Consider the following 15,914-nt stretch of genomic DNA (forward strand, 5'->3'; position numbering starts at 1 on the left):
GCTGCAGATCGTGCAGCCAGCTCGCAGTGAAAGGGCGGGGGGGCCGATTGGGTCCACGGGGCAGGGGCCCGATAAAAATGTCCACGGGGCCAGGAGTGGAGGGTGGGTGGGGCGTGCCCTCTCGCAGGACCCAGTCGAGGCAGGCCCAAACAGCGGGCTGTAAAGTGGCCTTCACCTCCTGAAGTACGCGCCAGGGAGTACGAGGTCTGGAGAGCCCCATGCACTGAGCGAGCGTCAGGGGATCCAGCCAGTCTCCCCGGTCGTAGTCCAGGAGATCTCTGACCTTGGTGACTTCCACCAAGACCAGCCTCTGGCGCACTGTGGGGGACTCCGCCACCTGCACACGAAGCTGGGGATTGTGTAGCAGGGGCTCCATGAGGAGATCAGCCCCCACAGTGGCAGCCATGGACCTGGTCATTGAAAAGAGCTTCCAGGTCCGGAGGAGGTCTTGGTGGAAGACCTCTCAGATGGAGGTAAAAGAGCTGCCGGTCATATCGGAGCCCTCAGAAGCGGCGGAGGAAGGCATGCGCCAATATGCTCCATGCCGGACTACCTGCACCATACAGGAGCCTCTGCAGGGCCTGGGGGTGGAAGACATTGACCTGAGTGCGTAGGCACTTCAGGCCCTGCCCCCCCTCCTCCAGGGGCAGGTGGAGAACCCCTGCAGAGATCCAGTGCATTCCAGGCCAAAAGAACTCCAGAATTGCCATCCGGAGGTTGGCCAGGAAATCCGGGGCCGGGACCAGGATGTTGAGCTGGTACCAGAGCATGGACAGGACCAGTTGATTAACCACTGGAGCAATACTGTCCGTTTCCAGAGCCGCTCCATCACACTGCCCTCCAAACCGTGCCAGTTCTCCGGCGGAGATGGATATGCGGCAGAAAGGTAAATGCCGAGAGAGAGCAGTGGACCCATGCTCCACCGGATGGCCTGAAGCGTGAGTGGGAGGGAGCTCGCCTGCCACCCGTCCCCGACCACCAGGCCAGAGCTCTTGACCCAGTTGACCCGGGCGGAGGAGGCCACCGAGTACACAGCCTGGCAAGCCTTCACCCGCGCCAAGTCTCCCGGGTCCTGGACCACGAGAAGCACATCATCAGCATACGCCGACAGGATCAGCCGCAGCTCCAGCTCCCGAAGCACCAACCCAGTCAACCTCCTGTGAAGGAGACAGAGGAAGGGCTCGATCGCCAGAGCGTACAGCTGGCCCGAGAGGGGGCACCCCTGCCATACTCACCACCCAAAGCTGACTGGCTTGGTCAGGGTCCAGATGAGCCTGACCAGACACTCCGCAGAAGCATACAGCACCTGGAGAAAACCCACAAACCGAGGTCCGAAACCAAACGCTCGAAGAGTGCTCAGGAGATACCTGTGATCCACCCTGTCGAACGCCTTCTCCTGATCCAGGGACAAGAGGGCGAATGACAGACCATCCCTACACCCTAATTCCAGAAGGTCCCGGACCAGATACAGGTTATCAAAGATCATGCTGCCTGGGACGGTGTAGGTCTGGTCAGGAATGACCATGTCCGCCAGCACGGATCCTAGCCACATCGAGATGGCCTTCGCAACGATTTTGTAGCCCATGCTGAGGAGTGAGACGGGACGCCAATTCCGTAAGTCGCGGAGGTCCCCCTCTTCGGCAGTAAGGCGAGCACAGCTCGCCTGCACAAGAGAGGGAGGACCCCGCTCTGTAAAGACTCGGCCCAGACGGTGACCAGGTCTGGGCCGAGGATGTCCCAGAACACGCAGTAGAACCCCACAGTCAGCCCATGTCCATGCCCGGAGATTTTATTGGTGGGCATGCGACGGAGGGCTTCGAGAAACTCGGCCAGAGTGAGATGCAGCTCTAGCCCGGTCTCGGTCGCCCATGCTGACCATCGGGAGTCTGTCCCATAGCACATCTGCAAGCGTTAGGATCGGTCGGATCCAGGGGAGAAAAGAGTCGCGTAGAAGGCCGTGGCCCTCTCACACATCTCCGCCGGATCTATGAGGGGTGTCGTTCCCTCCCAGGAGGCAGGTGACGTGCTTTCTTGGCCCCCCTCCTTTCTCCAGGGCGTAGAAGAAGCAGGGAGCCGATCCATCTCCCAAAGGAGGCGGATGCAGGATCGAACAAAGGTACACTGGGCCGATGGTCTTCGAGGTCCGGAGCTCCCTGCTTCTCCCAGCACGCTCCGAGAGGGATGGAATCCTCGGGGCTGGCGGCCAGACACCTCTCCAGCTCCTAAAGACTTCCCGTTCCAACTGCCCTATCGCCACATCCTCCGTCGGCTGGTGCCCTGGGTGGTGTAGTTACGTCAGAAGAGCGGGCGCGCACCTTCCCAGATCCCACCACCGCGCGCTGAGGAAAGGTGCGCCACTGCCCTCGCCAGGCCAGCCAGAACTCCCGGAAGGACACCACGAAGCCCGATCCTCCAGCAAACTATCACACAGAGAGAGGCTGTCATGGTGGCCAAAGTGGTGATCTGAAAAGGGGGCCAGCCTAATGCTGGAGAGTGGGCCCATGAAAGGTGGAAATGCGACAGGTAAATGCAGTCCAGCCGGGAGTGGCGCAACCGATGGGCCTCCACCTGGACGAAGGTGAACGTCGAGATGTCGTCCGGGTAGTGGTCGTGCCAGACATCCACGAGGGAGTGGCATTTGATGATCTCCCGGAGGATGTCCGCAGCGGCCAGGCACTGCTCGGTCCCTGAGCGGTCTCATTCCTCGAGGGTGGTGTTAAGGTCCCTCCCAGGACGAGGCATTCACAAGGATCCAGGGAGCCGAGGAAGGTGGACACCTGCTGATAAAATGCAACCTCTCCGAACCTGATGTCGGGGCATGACGTTGACAAGATTAACCACATGCCCCTCCATGCGGACCCGGAGTGCAGCAGGCAGCCCGGCACATGCTCGGGCGACCCCAGCACTTCAGGCTGTAGGTCGGGGAAGAACAGGGTCGCCACTGCAGCCTTGCGAACTGAGAGGTGGCTAAAAGTAGACGCCCATCCCCCACTCCAGCCGCCAGCTAGCTTCAGTGGCCGGATCTGTATGGGTCTCCTGCAGGAAAACCACAGAGTACGCCCCTCCGGAGGAAGGGAGCACCTGGCTCCTGCAGAGACCCATCCTAAGCCCTGGGTGTTTAATGTGGCAAAGATGATCGGTGCCACGAGGGCTGGGGGGATCCTCGCCGGCAGACACACCCATGGCCTCTGTCGGGCCGCACAGCAATCTGTGACCTACTCGTAGTGAGTAAGAGTCGAGGAAGAGGCGGACCCGCTGGTAGGCCGCGGCGGCCTGCTTCCCAGTCTTCTTACCCTCCCCATGAGGGTCCTCGCGGCCCAGAGGATCTGATGGAAATCCCCCTGCCGCTGAAGTGCAAGTTGGACTTGTTTACAGGAGCCACGGACGTTCTCAAGGAACTCCACAGCTCCTTCTCAGCGCATGGAGGGTTGTGGTCACCCGATCTACGACTGTTCCCCAGTGGGGACTCCCGTCACAGCCCCGAGGCCCACTGAGGCAGGCAGGCAGGGGCAGACCCCGACATGCGTCAATGGGCTGACGTCACACGGCCTGCCCGCTCCTCGGTTCAACAGTGAGTGGCGGAAGGAAAACAGCATCCCCTGGTGGGTCGGGACGGGAAAAAATTCTAAAGCCACTCCCTGGGGGGTAACCCAGGGGCAGCAATGGCATCACGGGAGGTGGAAGGACAAGGACAGGCTTGGCATCAGGGATAGGGCAGGGGGACAGGAATAGGGCGGGGATCAGGGAGCGAATCGGGGATGGGGGCTGAGGCAGGATCCTGAGCCTCAGTGGTCGGCCGCTCGAAGGTGGCCGCCCTGGTTAGGCTCAGGGATCTGGGGAACGGGAAGGAGACCCCCAACGATGCCGGGCTCAGCCACTAAGGTTCGTGTGGCAGCCCCCGGCATCCAGAGATAGATGTTCGTCAATGGGCCCTTGCCTGGGAAGGAGGGCGGGTCCTCCACACCCAGAGGGACACCCCTTGGGAACCGGACCCCAGCAGCTGGGCACCGGCCATCGCCCCAATGGGCTCGGCAGCTGTCAGTAGGGTGCCACCCGCAGCCGGCTTGATGGAAAATTCCAGGGGACCTCAGAGGGCGGGAGCAGAAGCAGCGGTCAGGGAAAGGGAACACGGGACAGGGGGACTGGGGTGAGGTTGCTCAGACTGAGGCCCGCTGGCAGAGGGTCATCCTCCCCCTGTGTGACCGGGGTCAGCTCCAGGGCCTCGATCTCCTCGTAGATGAAGGGAGATCACATCCGCCACCCAGGGCCCTCCCACCAGCACCCGAGGCCATACCACCTCAGCACTTGCAGGGGCTTCGGGGTGGGCAAGGGGGCGAGAGATTTGGCTCCCTCTGAGGCTTCCAGGGGAAGGGACCCTGGAGGAGGGGGTGATTCACCTTCCGGTGCTGCCACAGTGTCCCCAGCCGGCACCACAGAACGGGGAGTCATCAGGGGCAAGGCGGGTAGGCCCTTCATCGGTGCCCCCCTTCCTGCTCTTCCGGGGGTCCTCCGAATCTGAAAAGGATGTTAAGGACTCGAGCCTTCCGCTTGCCCCGCTTCACCTGCACTAGGACCAGCCCTCCATGGCATCATCCGGGGGCTGGCTCACCGGGTGGGGGCAAGGGCAATGGCTCAGGGACTCGAGGAGGCAGTGGTGGGACAGCAGGACTGAGGAGGATTCCCCTTGGGGCGAGCCCCCTCCCACAATCCGCGGTATCCTCCGCCACACCCTCCTCCACAGCGCGTGGCGGGGCCTCTCCCGAGAGAAGGAGGAGGTCGGGGCAGCTTCGGGTGCCAGGCAGCCAGGGGTATCGACGATGACAGGGCCGGCACCTTGCTAGAGCTCGGGGGTCCTGGATGCTTCTCCATGCTGGGCCAAAGGGCAGTCCTTCCGGACTTGCCCCATCACCCTGCAGAGCTAGCACCGGGCCTCCCCTGTCTAATAATACACCTGGTAGTGGGCTTTCTGGTAGGGGACCAGAAAGGACCCCTCGAGCGCCTCTCTGCCACGCACCGCCGGTGGCAATTGAAGCTGCACTTGCTGGTGGAACGAGAGGACGTGACGGAGGGCAGGGTCCTTGCAGCCCAACGGAAGAGGGCTGATGACGGAGATGGGGTGCCCCAGGGCAGAAAGGGAGGGCAGCAGGGTGGCATTGGGCAGGAAGGGAGGGACGGAGGTCAGGACCAAGCGGACCCCCAGGTCTTCCAATGGCTCCAGTGGGACGAACATGCCTCCCACCGCCAGGCCCATCTCTACTGCCTCCAGGGCGGCAGCCTCCGATGCTAGGAAGAAGACCACCCTCCTGTACATTTTGGAGGCCGCCACGATGGCTGTAGGCCCCACCACCCTCGCCAACGCCTGCACGTAGGTCTCCACGTGGGGCGAGGCGGGCACCAGGAGGCAACGGACGCCGTGCTTCCTGGTCAAGGAGGGGAAGGAGCTCCGGCCACTGTAGATAGTAGCACAAGCGGCGGTCAGAGGAGCAGTGGCAGGAGGGGGGGCCGACGTCACCTGGGTGTACGCCCTGGGGGCCGGGGGAGGGACACCCACAGAGCTGGTGGAGGGAATAGCGGGGAGGGATGCCGCGGCCAGTAGCGGGGCCGTGGCAGTGGGGGCAGTCTCTGCCATGAAGGGCCTGGCCTTTCTAGCCGGGCCCTTACCCTTCTTCCCACCCTGACCTTTTCCATGGGCTGGGGGGGGCTCCCCCCGAATCGGAAGGGGCGAGGGACGTGGCAGCAGCGGACGTCTCCCCGGTACTCGCCGGTGCCCCAGCAGGGGTGGTCAAGGTAGAGGCTTGGGGAGCAGACACGGAGGCAGGTGGAGGAGGGGCGGTGGGAGCATCGCGAAGGGTCTCCCCCGCCATAACGAGAGCGGGAAGGGGGACAAACAGCGAGGGGAGGGGAAGAAGAGGAGGCGATTATCCCTCCCCGCTAGGCTGCAGGCAGGGGAGGAGGGTGCTAGAAGTAGAGGGCTAAAGGGGCGTGGGGAGCAACCAAGGCCTTAAGGGCGAGAGGGTGTTAGGTCACCGACTCAGAGGGGATTCCGGCTCTTCTAGTCGCACTAGGGGATATGGGGGGCCAACGGCATAGGGGAGTGCAGTGAACAAGGGCAAACTCAAATGGGGGGAAGGGCACAAGCGCATGGGAGGGGACGTGGGCGCACGAGGGAAGGGACCAATCAGGGGTGGGGGATCACAGGGTTGTGGGGGGAAAGGCAAGCTGAGAATGGGGTGGAGGTACCACGGGGACAGCTGCAGGGCTGGGGCAGGACTATCAGGGCCGCAGAGGGAAATAGGTGGGGCGGACAAATGTGGTAAAGGAAAGGGGGTCAGTCCAGGAGGCGGGGGGAAGGGATGCACCCACGGGCACTTGCGCAAAAGTCAATGCTTGGCTGCTGCTGCTGCAGGCCCAAATGATGGAAGCGGGCGTGGTGAGCCAGGCGAGCAGTTCAGTCCCAGAGGCAGGAGTCCGAAACAGAAGGAAAACAGCCAGTGGGAGTAGTGGAGGGGGCAACAATGGTGGTAGGGGTGAAGGGGAACATGGATGGACGAGGGGCAGGCTCCATGCCACACCTCTGGTGTCCCAACAGACACAGTCCAAACCCCCACCACAAGAGCACAGTTTGAAAAAGACGCAGTCCAGAAAAGCCCCCTCCACAGCGGTCCACACGCGGTCTCCCAGCAGCAGGTGGTCCTCTTCTCCTCCTCCTTCGCCTCCATCTCGGGGCTCCAACGGCTCCCCAGCAACAGCCACAGTAGTCCCAGCAGCTCCAGATGGTGGTGGTTTGATGTCCAGGCAGGAGGGACCCTGCTCAGATGGTGGTGTCCTCAGCAACAAGAGCTGGGGTCCCTCAATCCCCTCCTCTCTGGGAAGCAGGCCAGCAGCCCCCCTCCCCCTGCAAGGGCTGTAGGTGGAGTAACAGCAGCAATCGAGGGGGGAGGGGGATCTACCACCCAGCCATCAAGCAGATAGCAGACAAAGGGGTTGGGTGGTGGGGTCTAGCCCAGCCAGGGAAGCAGCTGGAGCAGTAGCAGCAGCAGCAGCAGCGAGAGCCCAGTGCCCAGCAGGAACAGCAGCAGCAGCAGCGAGAGCCCAGTGCCCAGCAGGAACAGCAGCAGCAGCAGCAGCTCTCTCCCTCCTTCTCTACAGCCAAGCAGTAGAAGGGAGAGCTACTGGCCACAGGAGAAGCAGGCTTCTGTTCCCTGAGTGACCAGAACAGGGGCTGTACTAGAGTAATCAGGAACCTGCTAGAACCAATTAAGGCAGACAGGCTGATTAGAACACCTGCAGCCAATCAAGGCAAGCTAATCAGGGACCTGGGTTCAGGACCGGGCGCTAGGGTTGAGTGCCCTAGGCGCACGGCCTTTCGCCACCGCCGTTGCGTCTGGTCCCTCGGCTTCCGCAGTCCTGCCTGCGGACAGTCGGCGCCTCCGCACGCCCAGTGGAGCGCCCAGTCGTGCCTGCGGAGGTCCATCGCAACGCGTCAGAGCGCCGACCGCTCGGCGCAGGCACCCAGCGGCAGCTCCACCAGCCACTGCTGCCCCTCCAGCAAAATGCCACCCCCTAATAATGCTGGCGCCCTAGACGATTGCCTAAGCCTCTAAATGCACAAGCGCCAGCCCTGCCTGGGTTAAAAAGGAGTTAACTCCAGTCAGGCAGAGGAGAGGAAAGACGTGTGTGAGGGCTGGGAGCAATAGGTGCAAAGGAGCTGAGAGTGAGAGCTGCTGGAGGACTAAGGAGTACAAGTGTTATCAGACACCAGGCAGAAAGGTCCTGTGGTGAGGAGAGAAAGAAGGTGTTTGGAGGAAGCCATGGGGAAGTAGCCCAGGAGTTGTAGCTGTCATACCGCTGTTACAGGAGGCACTAATAAACAGCTGCCAATCCACAGCCCTGGCTGGAACCCAGAGTAGAGGGTGGGCCAGTGTCCCCCCAAAGCTCCGCAACTCTGATCAGACACAGAAGTTGACCCAGACTGTGGGGGAAGATCACTGAGGTGAGCAACCTGCAATAAGCGCAGAACTCACCAGAGTAGAGGAGGAACTTTGTCACAGTACATACCTTCACATACTCACCTTTCCAGCAGATCTACGCAATGATACTAATGGGAAAATGAATAATCTTACTCTGAATTATGGTCTAAATAGTCTGGTGTTTTGTGTCTTATTTTGAGGTGCATCGGGGCTGAGGACATCCTGTCTCATCCCTATTATCCCTCTTTGATCCACTTATTTTAATATAAACCATTTTCCAAAAATTTGGAATTTGAACCCTAGTTTGATCTGCTAAAGTAAGGATCCTGGAAATTTTAACTAAGATGGAGGTGAACTTTCAGGACTAGAATATATCAGGAAGGCACACGACGGGTGTTAGTGTTGTCTCTGCACCAACGTATATAGATCTGTCAATTCCCCAGCTAAGGGCTACACGCCGACATTATGGGGACTAGTGGCGTAATCACATTCTAGAACTGAATTGAATTGTTGGTTGAACTGCCCTCTGGGGTTGGACTCTCCTGCTTCTTTCCCAGTTACTCTGGTTCTCCCCCAGTTTGTGACTGACCCAACAGTCAGCTGATGGTGTCGTTTTTAGTTTATAAATCACTCTATTTATAGCTATGTCTGCTCATTCTGCTAGGGGATTGACACCCCGACATTTTGGAGCATAATGCAATAATCGTTTCTGTATCTTGGCAATTGTTGTTGTTTGTGTTAGGTTGCCATGTCTCGTTCTGGGAAATGTCTTTTCTTATATCTCATTGTACATAATATTTTTAAGAGTGTTGTACCTGAAGTTTGAATGGATTATTTTTTCCAGTTGATTAGTGCATTCTTGAGTGGGTGTGTTTAATTGAAATATCTCACCCCCTTTTCATTCCTGTCCAGTCTCCCCTAATGCGGGTGGCTCTTTGTAGGCTGGGGTAGCAGGACTGGCTGGAGCCTTGGCTTTCGTGCCAGTCAGAGTTGGTAAGCCAGCAAGCAAGAGATTCTCTTCAGGGTCTATCCCCAAACTATTGAAGTCAACAGGAGTCTTCCCATGGAGTTCAATGGGTTTGGGTCAGGCCCTGGCTGCTGATATAAGCAAGGAGTGAATACTATTATTCCCCAGAGCAAGAGAAGCAGGCAAACAACTGTCTCTTCTGCTGGGTGTTTCCTCTCAGGCGTATTCCTACGGTAGTGGAGTTTAGGCTCCGCTCTTGCTCAGGGTTGTACCTGAAGCCTCTGTCTAGCCCTTGCCATTATTCTGAAGTTTACATAAAGCCTGTTTGCAAACTGGCCCAACCTGGTTGGTGCAAGATCTTGGAGATAGGCCAGTCCTCGCTTACAGACAGCCCCCAACCTGAAGCAAATAATCACCAGCAACCACACACCACACAACAAAAACACTAACCCAGGAACTTATCCTTACAACAAAGCCCGTTGCCACTCTGTCCACATATCTACTCAGGGGACACCATCATAGGACCTAACCAATCAGCCACACTGTCAGAGCTCATTCACCTGCATATCTACTAATGTGATATATGCCAGCAATGTCCCTCTTGCCATGTACATTGGCCAAACTGAAAAGTCTCTACATAAAGAATAAATGGACACAAATCAGACATCAGAATTATAACATTCAAAAAACAGTCGGAGAACATTTCAGGCAACCTGGTCACTCAATTACAGACCTAAAAGTTGCAATATTGCAACAAAACAACTTCAAAAACAGATTCCAGTGAGAGAGACTGCTGAATGTAATTAATTTGCAAATTGGACACCATTAAATTAGCCTTGAATAAAGACTGGAGTGGATGGGTCATTACACAAAATAAAACTATTTCCCATGCTTATTCCCCTCTCCCGGCCCCCCCGTTCCTCACACCTTTTTGTCAACTGCTGCAAATGGACCATTTTGGATTACCACTACAAAAAGTATTTTTCTCTCCTGCTGGTAATACTCACCTTAACTGATCACTCTCCTTATAGTGTGTATGGTAACACCCATTGTTTCATGTTCTCTGTGTGTGTGTGTGTGTGTGTGTGTATATCTTCCTACTGTATTTTCCACTGCATGCATCCGATGAAGTAGGCTGTAGCCCACGAAAGCTTATGCTCAAATAAATTTGTTAGTCTCTAAGGTGCCACAAGTACTCCTGTTCTTTTTAGGTTTTATAAGGAAACTCTGTTCTTAAATTTAGGAGCTGAGGCCTGGTGTATTCATCTGTGGATCCTCACACTAGTAACAGATGATTCTCTCAGGGTAAAAACAATGAGAAGTCCTTGTGGCACCTTAGAGACTATAAATTTATTTTGGCATAAGCTTTCGTGAGCTAAAACCCACTGTTTGAGTGTGATGGATAAGGAATTGATGTTATGCCTATATGCCACCAACCCCTGATTTGCTAGTGGAGCAACAGAATTACATTCTTCTAAAGTTTTGAGGAAAATGTGTTCTGTCACTGGGTCGAACCATATTTGCACGAATGTGTGTGTGTGTGTGTCTACAAGTATTTCTCTGTGTTTGTGCTTAGGGTGACCGAAGATGGAAGTGCGATTATATAAGTCTATGTAACTTTTTTTCAATATTTTCTTGAAGAGTAAATCTTTTTCTCAAACTTAGGAGCTGATTCAACTTGGCCCACCTCAGCACCTGAATACACTCAGGATTGATGCTTAACAGAGACGATGTTGGCTGCGTGCTGTACATGTGTGTCTCACCCTACAGCCCACCAATGATGCATGGAATGAGTTTTATGTGATCTTTGGAGGAAGCATATTTTGAAAGCTGGGTCCCAAATCCCTGAGTGCGTGCAATCATTTCAGCATGACTGAGTATATGGGACTAGGCTTCTGGGGACAGTAACTTTTTCACTCTTTATGCATTAAGAGGGAATCCAAAAGGTCAGTTTTGGGGGCAAAGCTCTATTATATTAAACTAAGGAGTCTATCTAGAGCAGTGATTGCCACAGTATGTAATAACATTTCCGCCCACAGTGAATCCTGAGCATTGTTAGGCTCATCTCAGACTTCATCCTCTTCAGTAACACCGGGGTCGTAGAAAAGTTGCTAGCATAATGATAAGCCAAGTTAAGAAGAGGAAATCACTCTCCCCTCCATTTGAGATGCATCAACTGTTTCTGGGCAAACAGGAGAGTAAAATAAACTGGAAGAATGTCATAAAATAGAAACAGTGAAGGGCAAGTTTATCTCAATGTTAATCTGCATCATGTATGAAAGCATCTTCAAATATATGGTCTCCTGTTTTATAACTTTTCTTTGTGCCTGATTTATATATTATAACCCCTTATCTCATATTTCACACATGGATTTTGTCAGATCCTGGAATGTTAACCACACAGCATTTATGCTGTATTTGTTTCTGAAGTGCTGAACAATAGGTGTATTTGATACACATATTTGCTGCAAAAACGTGCAATCAAATGTGTATCTGAATAGTTCAGATAACGTATTTCAAAGAGAAACCTCACTCCTATGTGTAGTTCATGACTAATCTTTGCACTTCGATCTGCCATTGGACTCTGTTACGCTGTACATTTCTGCTAGATGTGACTTGAAAAGAGAAGGAACAATGCTGTCACCTCTACATTGTTTATGGAGCTACTGAATCTGCCAGCAAGAGCAGTGCCCTCCCCCCCCCGCCATACATGGACAGTTGGTGCCTGCTGTAGTGGGATGTTTAGATTTGCTTTCAGCTGTTGGAACTGCCAACTGTCATCCTTTGGAACCCTGAAACCTGCGTCCATCACTGGGGAGCAGCTGACTGGCTGCTGCCCAAAACAGCCAGACAGCTCTGTCACATACACTAGCGAGGGCGAAGAGAGTGGTCTCAGGGGAAGAAAGGGCCCTCCCCTCTCTGCATCAGCTACAGGTGCAGAGAAGTGTTTGAAACAAGGGGTCTTGAAAAGGCAAGCGGAGGTGGAGACAGCGTTGTAGAAATGAGAGGTAACATGGTCTAGATTAAGAATTAGCATAGTCTTGACAGTTGGGAACTCCTTGATCCTAATCATCCCAGCTTTGCCTCTGGTTCACTCAGTTAGGAGTCAATTTGTTACCTAAGCTTGTGAGATGTGAGTCTGCCATGTGAGGACATAATATAAATGTTTGTTTTGTTATTATTCAGAAAGAAAATAAAGGGGAAACCCACAGTGTTTAGAATTGCTTAAAATCTGAATATTTGCAAAAGTTAAATGAGGAGGAAAAGGAATTTTTTGTAGTGGGAAGGAGATGAAAGATCTTAGAAACTGGGAGCTTTAGAAGTGTTTTAAATAAATTAAAGACAAGAAGGCACAGGACAAAAACAGGAGAAAAAGGTGTCATTAGCTGTTTTATAAAGGTGGCTAAACATTGTGTAATTTAAATGTGGGAAGTGTTGATGAAGAAGATACATTAAAAAAAGTGATTTTTAAGGCAAGCCTGTACTTATAATAAGGCTCAGTAAAGTGGAATGTAACTTTGTGGGATGGGATATTATATTCTGCTGAGAAAATTGTGACTGCAACTTAATTTCCTGTTTTGCATCCAGTATAGCTGAAAGAGCTTTGTACTTTGCATGAGGATATAAAAACAAACAATTGTTTCCCAAAGCAGGTATTAAACACACCATTCTAAATTTTTATACACATGCCACAAATGTACTTTCAGATTACATGGTCTTTATTTGTTTCAGAATCTCCTAAATTTTATTTAAATGTCACCGAAGGCTGGATGACTCAGGAGATTGTTCATGTGGTACAGCACTTATCATTTGCAGGGACCTGGGGTGACATCCTGACCCTACTGAAGTCAACAGGAGTTTTATCATTGACTTCAGTGGAGCCAGGATTTCACTTCTGGTCTTGAATGACAGAGTTCAGTTCTATGGGGTTCTGAGTGCTCTCAACTTCAGCAGCTTGTAGGGTCCAGCCTTAAAGTGCAACTCTACAGTGAAAAGGAATGTCAGTGAGTGATGCAATTTACACACACACACACACACACACACACACACACACATATTCTGGACACAGAATTAAGCTGGTTTCTTTCTTTCTCTCATATCCTTTCTGGTAATAGCATGTCTTTCCACAGACATTGATTGATCGTTTTCCTTTACACCCGTGTAATTCTTTGACTGCTGTGGGTGAAGGGAAAGTTGTGAGTGGGAATGAGATTTGAGGAAGGAAAAACCATGAGGAAGAACAGAAGGGAAAGAGGGAATGAGAGAGAAATGACATTTATGGCCTTTGAGCTGGAAAAAAGGAAAGAGAATGGAGGCGGGGAAGGAGCGAAAGAGAGATAGGGTATGAAATTAAACATAAAGACATGCAAATTACAAAAGTGAAAACACTGTTGCAATCAAGGAGAAAGAGGTAAAGAAGCAAGGAGAAAAAGAGAAGCATGTGTGATCATGTAACAGAAAAGGAATGACAAGGATGGATCTGAGGAGAAACAAACAGAACATTAAAAGTGGAGGGGAGGAAAATATGCAGCATAGAAGAAAAGCAAAAGCAAAGAACAAAAATCAGGAGCTATTATCATTTTGGATTGGCCACTGAAAAGTCTGGCCTCCAATCACTCGTATTTATGTGGTCCTGGCATTTATTTGGCCCTGGACATCTGAGTGTCTCTCACATATTTAAAAATATAAATAACAATCTCTCTTTTTCTTCTCAGCCTATAGAGGAAATAACTTGATTCACTACTTGATTGATGTTTTGTTTTGTGTTGATGGCATTGTCTCGCTCTGTGGCACATGAGTCCTCACTGGTGCAGGACAACGTAATTTTCCATCTCCCTACCTGTCTCTCTCTCTCTCTCCCCCCAGATGTGGAATGCACAGTGGAGCAAAGTTCTTTGCCCAAAGCTGGTGCAGATGATTTGCGCCAGACAGTGCCAGCAGATTCATCGCTGGACGTTAAATGCCCTGTGTGCTTGGAAAGATTTGGCAGTATGTTTTGCTTAAACCCTTGCTTACATAAGTCCTGCTTTTCTTCTATCCAAGCATGGTCAGAAGCCAAAGCAGAGTGCCCACTCTGCAAGCAGCCTGGCCAGTCTGTGTTTCACAGTGCAGGGGCTGGAGAAGATTCTAAGGAGTATGTCTCGATGCCTTCAGAAAATCACGCTTTGTCTAAACCTGATCGGTGGGGACTTCCCTATCCCACCTCAAGAGAACCTGATACAGCAGTTTCTCTTTGCAAGAGTTCCTCATCTCGACAGACTGATGATATGACATCAAATATTCAGTTTTTTGATCAACGAATACATCCAGGAGTTCACGAAATTCATGAAGCGATGGGATTGTTTGCAATAAGGAGACAGCTTAGTGCAGATAGAACATACCTAGGACCAAGTCAGAAAGAGTCTGCATTTGATTTCATCCCAGTTTTGCAGCGCTTTGGAGTACAGGTTCAAGAGGCTCATCCTCACAGAGACTTTTCAGCCAGGTCACAGATGCCAAGCCTAATGAACATGATGGTGGTGCTTGTTTCTTCTGGTGTTTTACTATTTGTTTGTTTTTATTTGTATTTAAGTTTTATTCTGTTACATAAATAAAACCCAGTTGGGTTTCTCGGTAGTCTGGGAATTAAAGTGTGTGTGTGTGGGACAAGGGGAAAGCAAAGATCAAGTCTTTTGGGAACAAAATCACAAGGATGGTTATTCTGAAGCTACCAGACTCAGGGTATCCCTAGTTCCAAACCTACCATAGACTTAAACCTTTACGCAGCCAAAGGCTTCTCCTTCCCAGAAGAGAACAATAAGATGATCAGTCCAAAGATATAAGCTTCTGCCTCTCACAAGGATTGAACAATGGGGACCATTTGCTCAAAGAGTAAAAACAAAGCAGCTGGCCCAGATAAGCATCAGTGGTTATTTATTTTTTCCCTTTATTAAAAACAAACAAACAAGACTTTTCCTCAGCAGAGGTCCAAAACGTTATATATTGAATGAGGATCACTACTGTGTTTGGGTTCTAGTACTCTTTTTATAAGAGGTTAAAAGGTTCTGCAGAAAGTTAGAATTAAACCAACCATTGCCAAGTCTTGCTATACCTGAGATATTGCGTATCACACTGTTTATTACAACTGAATATTTATAGCAGTAAAAGAAAAACCATAATCAAATGTAGAACTAACTTAAAATATTTGACTGCCTCTGAGGCATGGAAAAAGTGAAAGAAATTAGGGCCCCTACATCATTTAAGGTAAATATTCAAAAGCACCTAAGTCTCACTGAAAAATCAATGGGCCTTAGGTTCCTAAATCGTTTAGGTGCTTTTGAAAATTGTATCCTTAACCAATTTCATCCAGTTATGATTATCAGCACTACCTCTCGATTTTCCTGCAGATGGACTCAGCACTGTAGACTGAAAGTTTGCTTGGAACAAAATGAAGTTGGGACTGGATAAAAGTCGTTTTTCATAACATCTTTGAAAGACTGAGCTAAAGATATCTTTTCAGTTGTTTCTTTGCTGCTATATTTTACTGGGAACCTCAGGACCTGTCTCATTATAACTTGTTTGCTTTGACAAACATTGTTTTAGAGAATCTCCATCTGCCCCCTAAAGCTGCTCCAGCTAGTGTCATGGCAAGAGCAATGGTGCAGCTCACAAGCACACATGCATGCAGAAGTCTGGACATACACATAGGTACACATGTGTAGCCACATGGTCATGAAGGTGCTTCTATGAAGAAAACATTGCAGTGTAACCTCAGGCAGCCATTGTTATGCTGGGTAAAGCTAAAGAGTTGGAGAGATGCAGGCATTTTAATCCCTTTCCCACCAAAAAAAAATAATTCCACCATTTAGGATGAGAGAACTACTCCCAAAGCTCACATCAGTGAGGCCTTATCATATATGACTTCTCTGATTAGCCCCAAACTTCTGCTCTTGATGGCTAGTCAGGGTATTTCCACTGGCATTTGCTAATGGGAAGTA

This window comes from Chelonoidis abingdonii, chromosome 6 (assembly GCF_003597395.2).
Source record: "Chelonoidis abingdonii isolate Lonesome George chromosome 6, CheloAbing_2.0, whole genome shotgun sequence".
NCBI lineage: Eukaryota > Metazoa > Chordata > Testudines > Testudinidae > Chelonoidis > Chelonoidis abingdonii.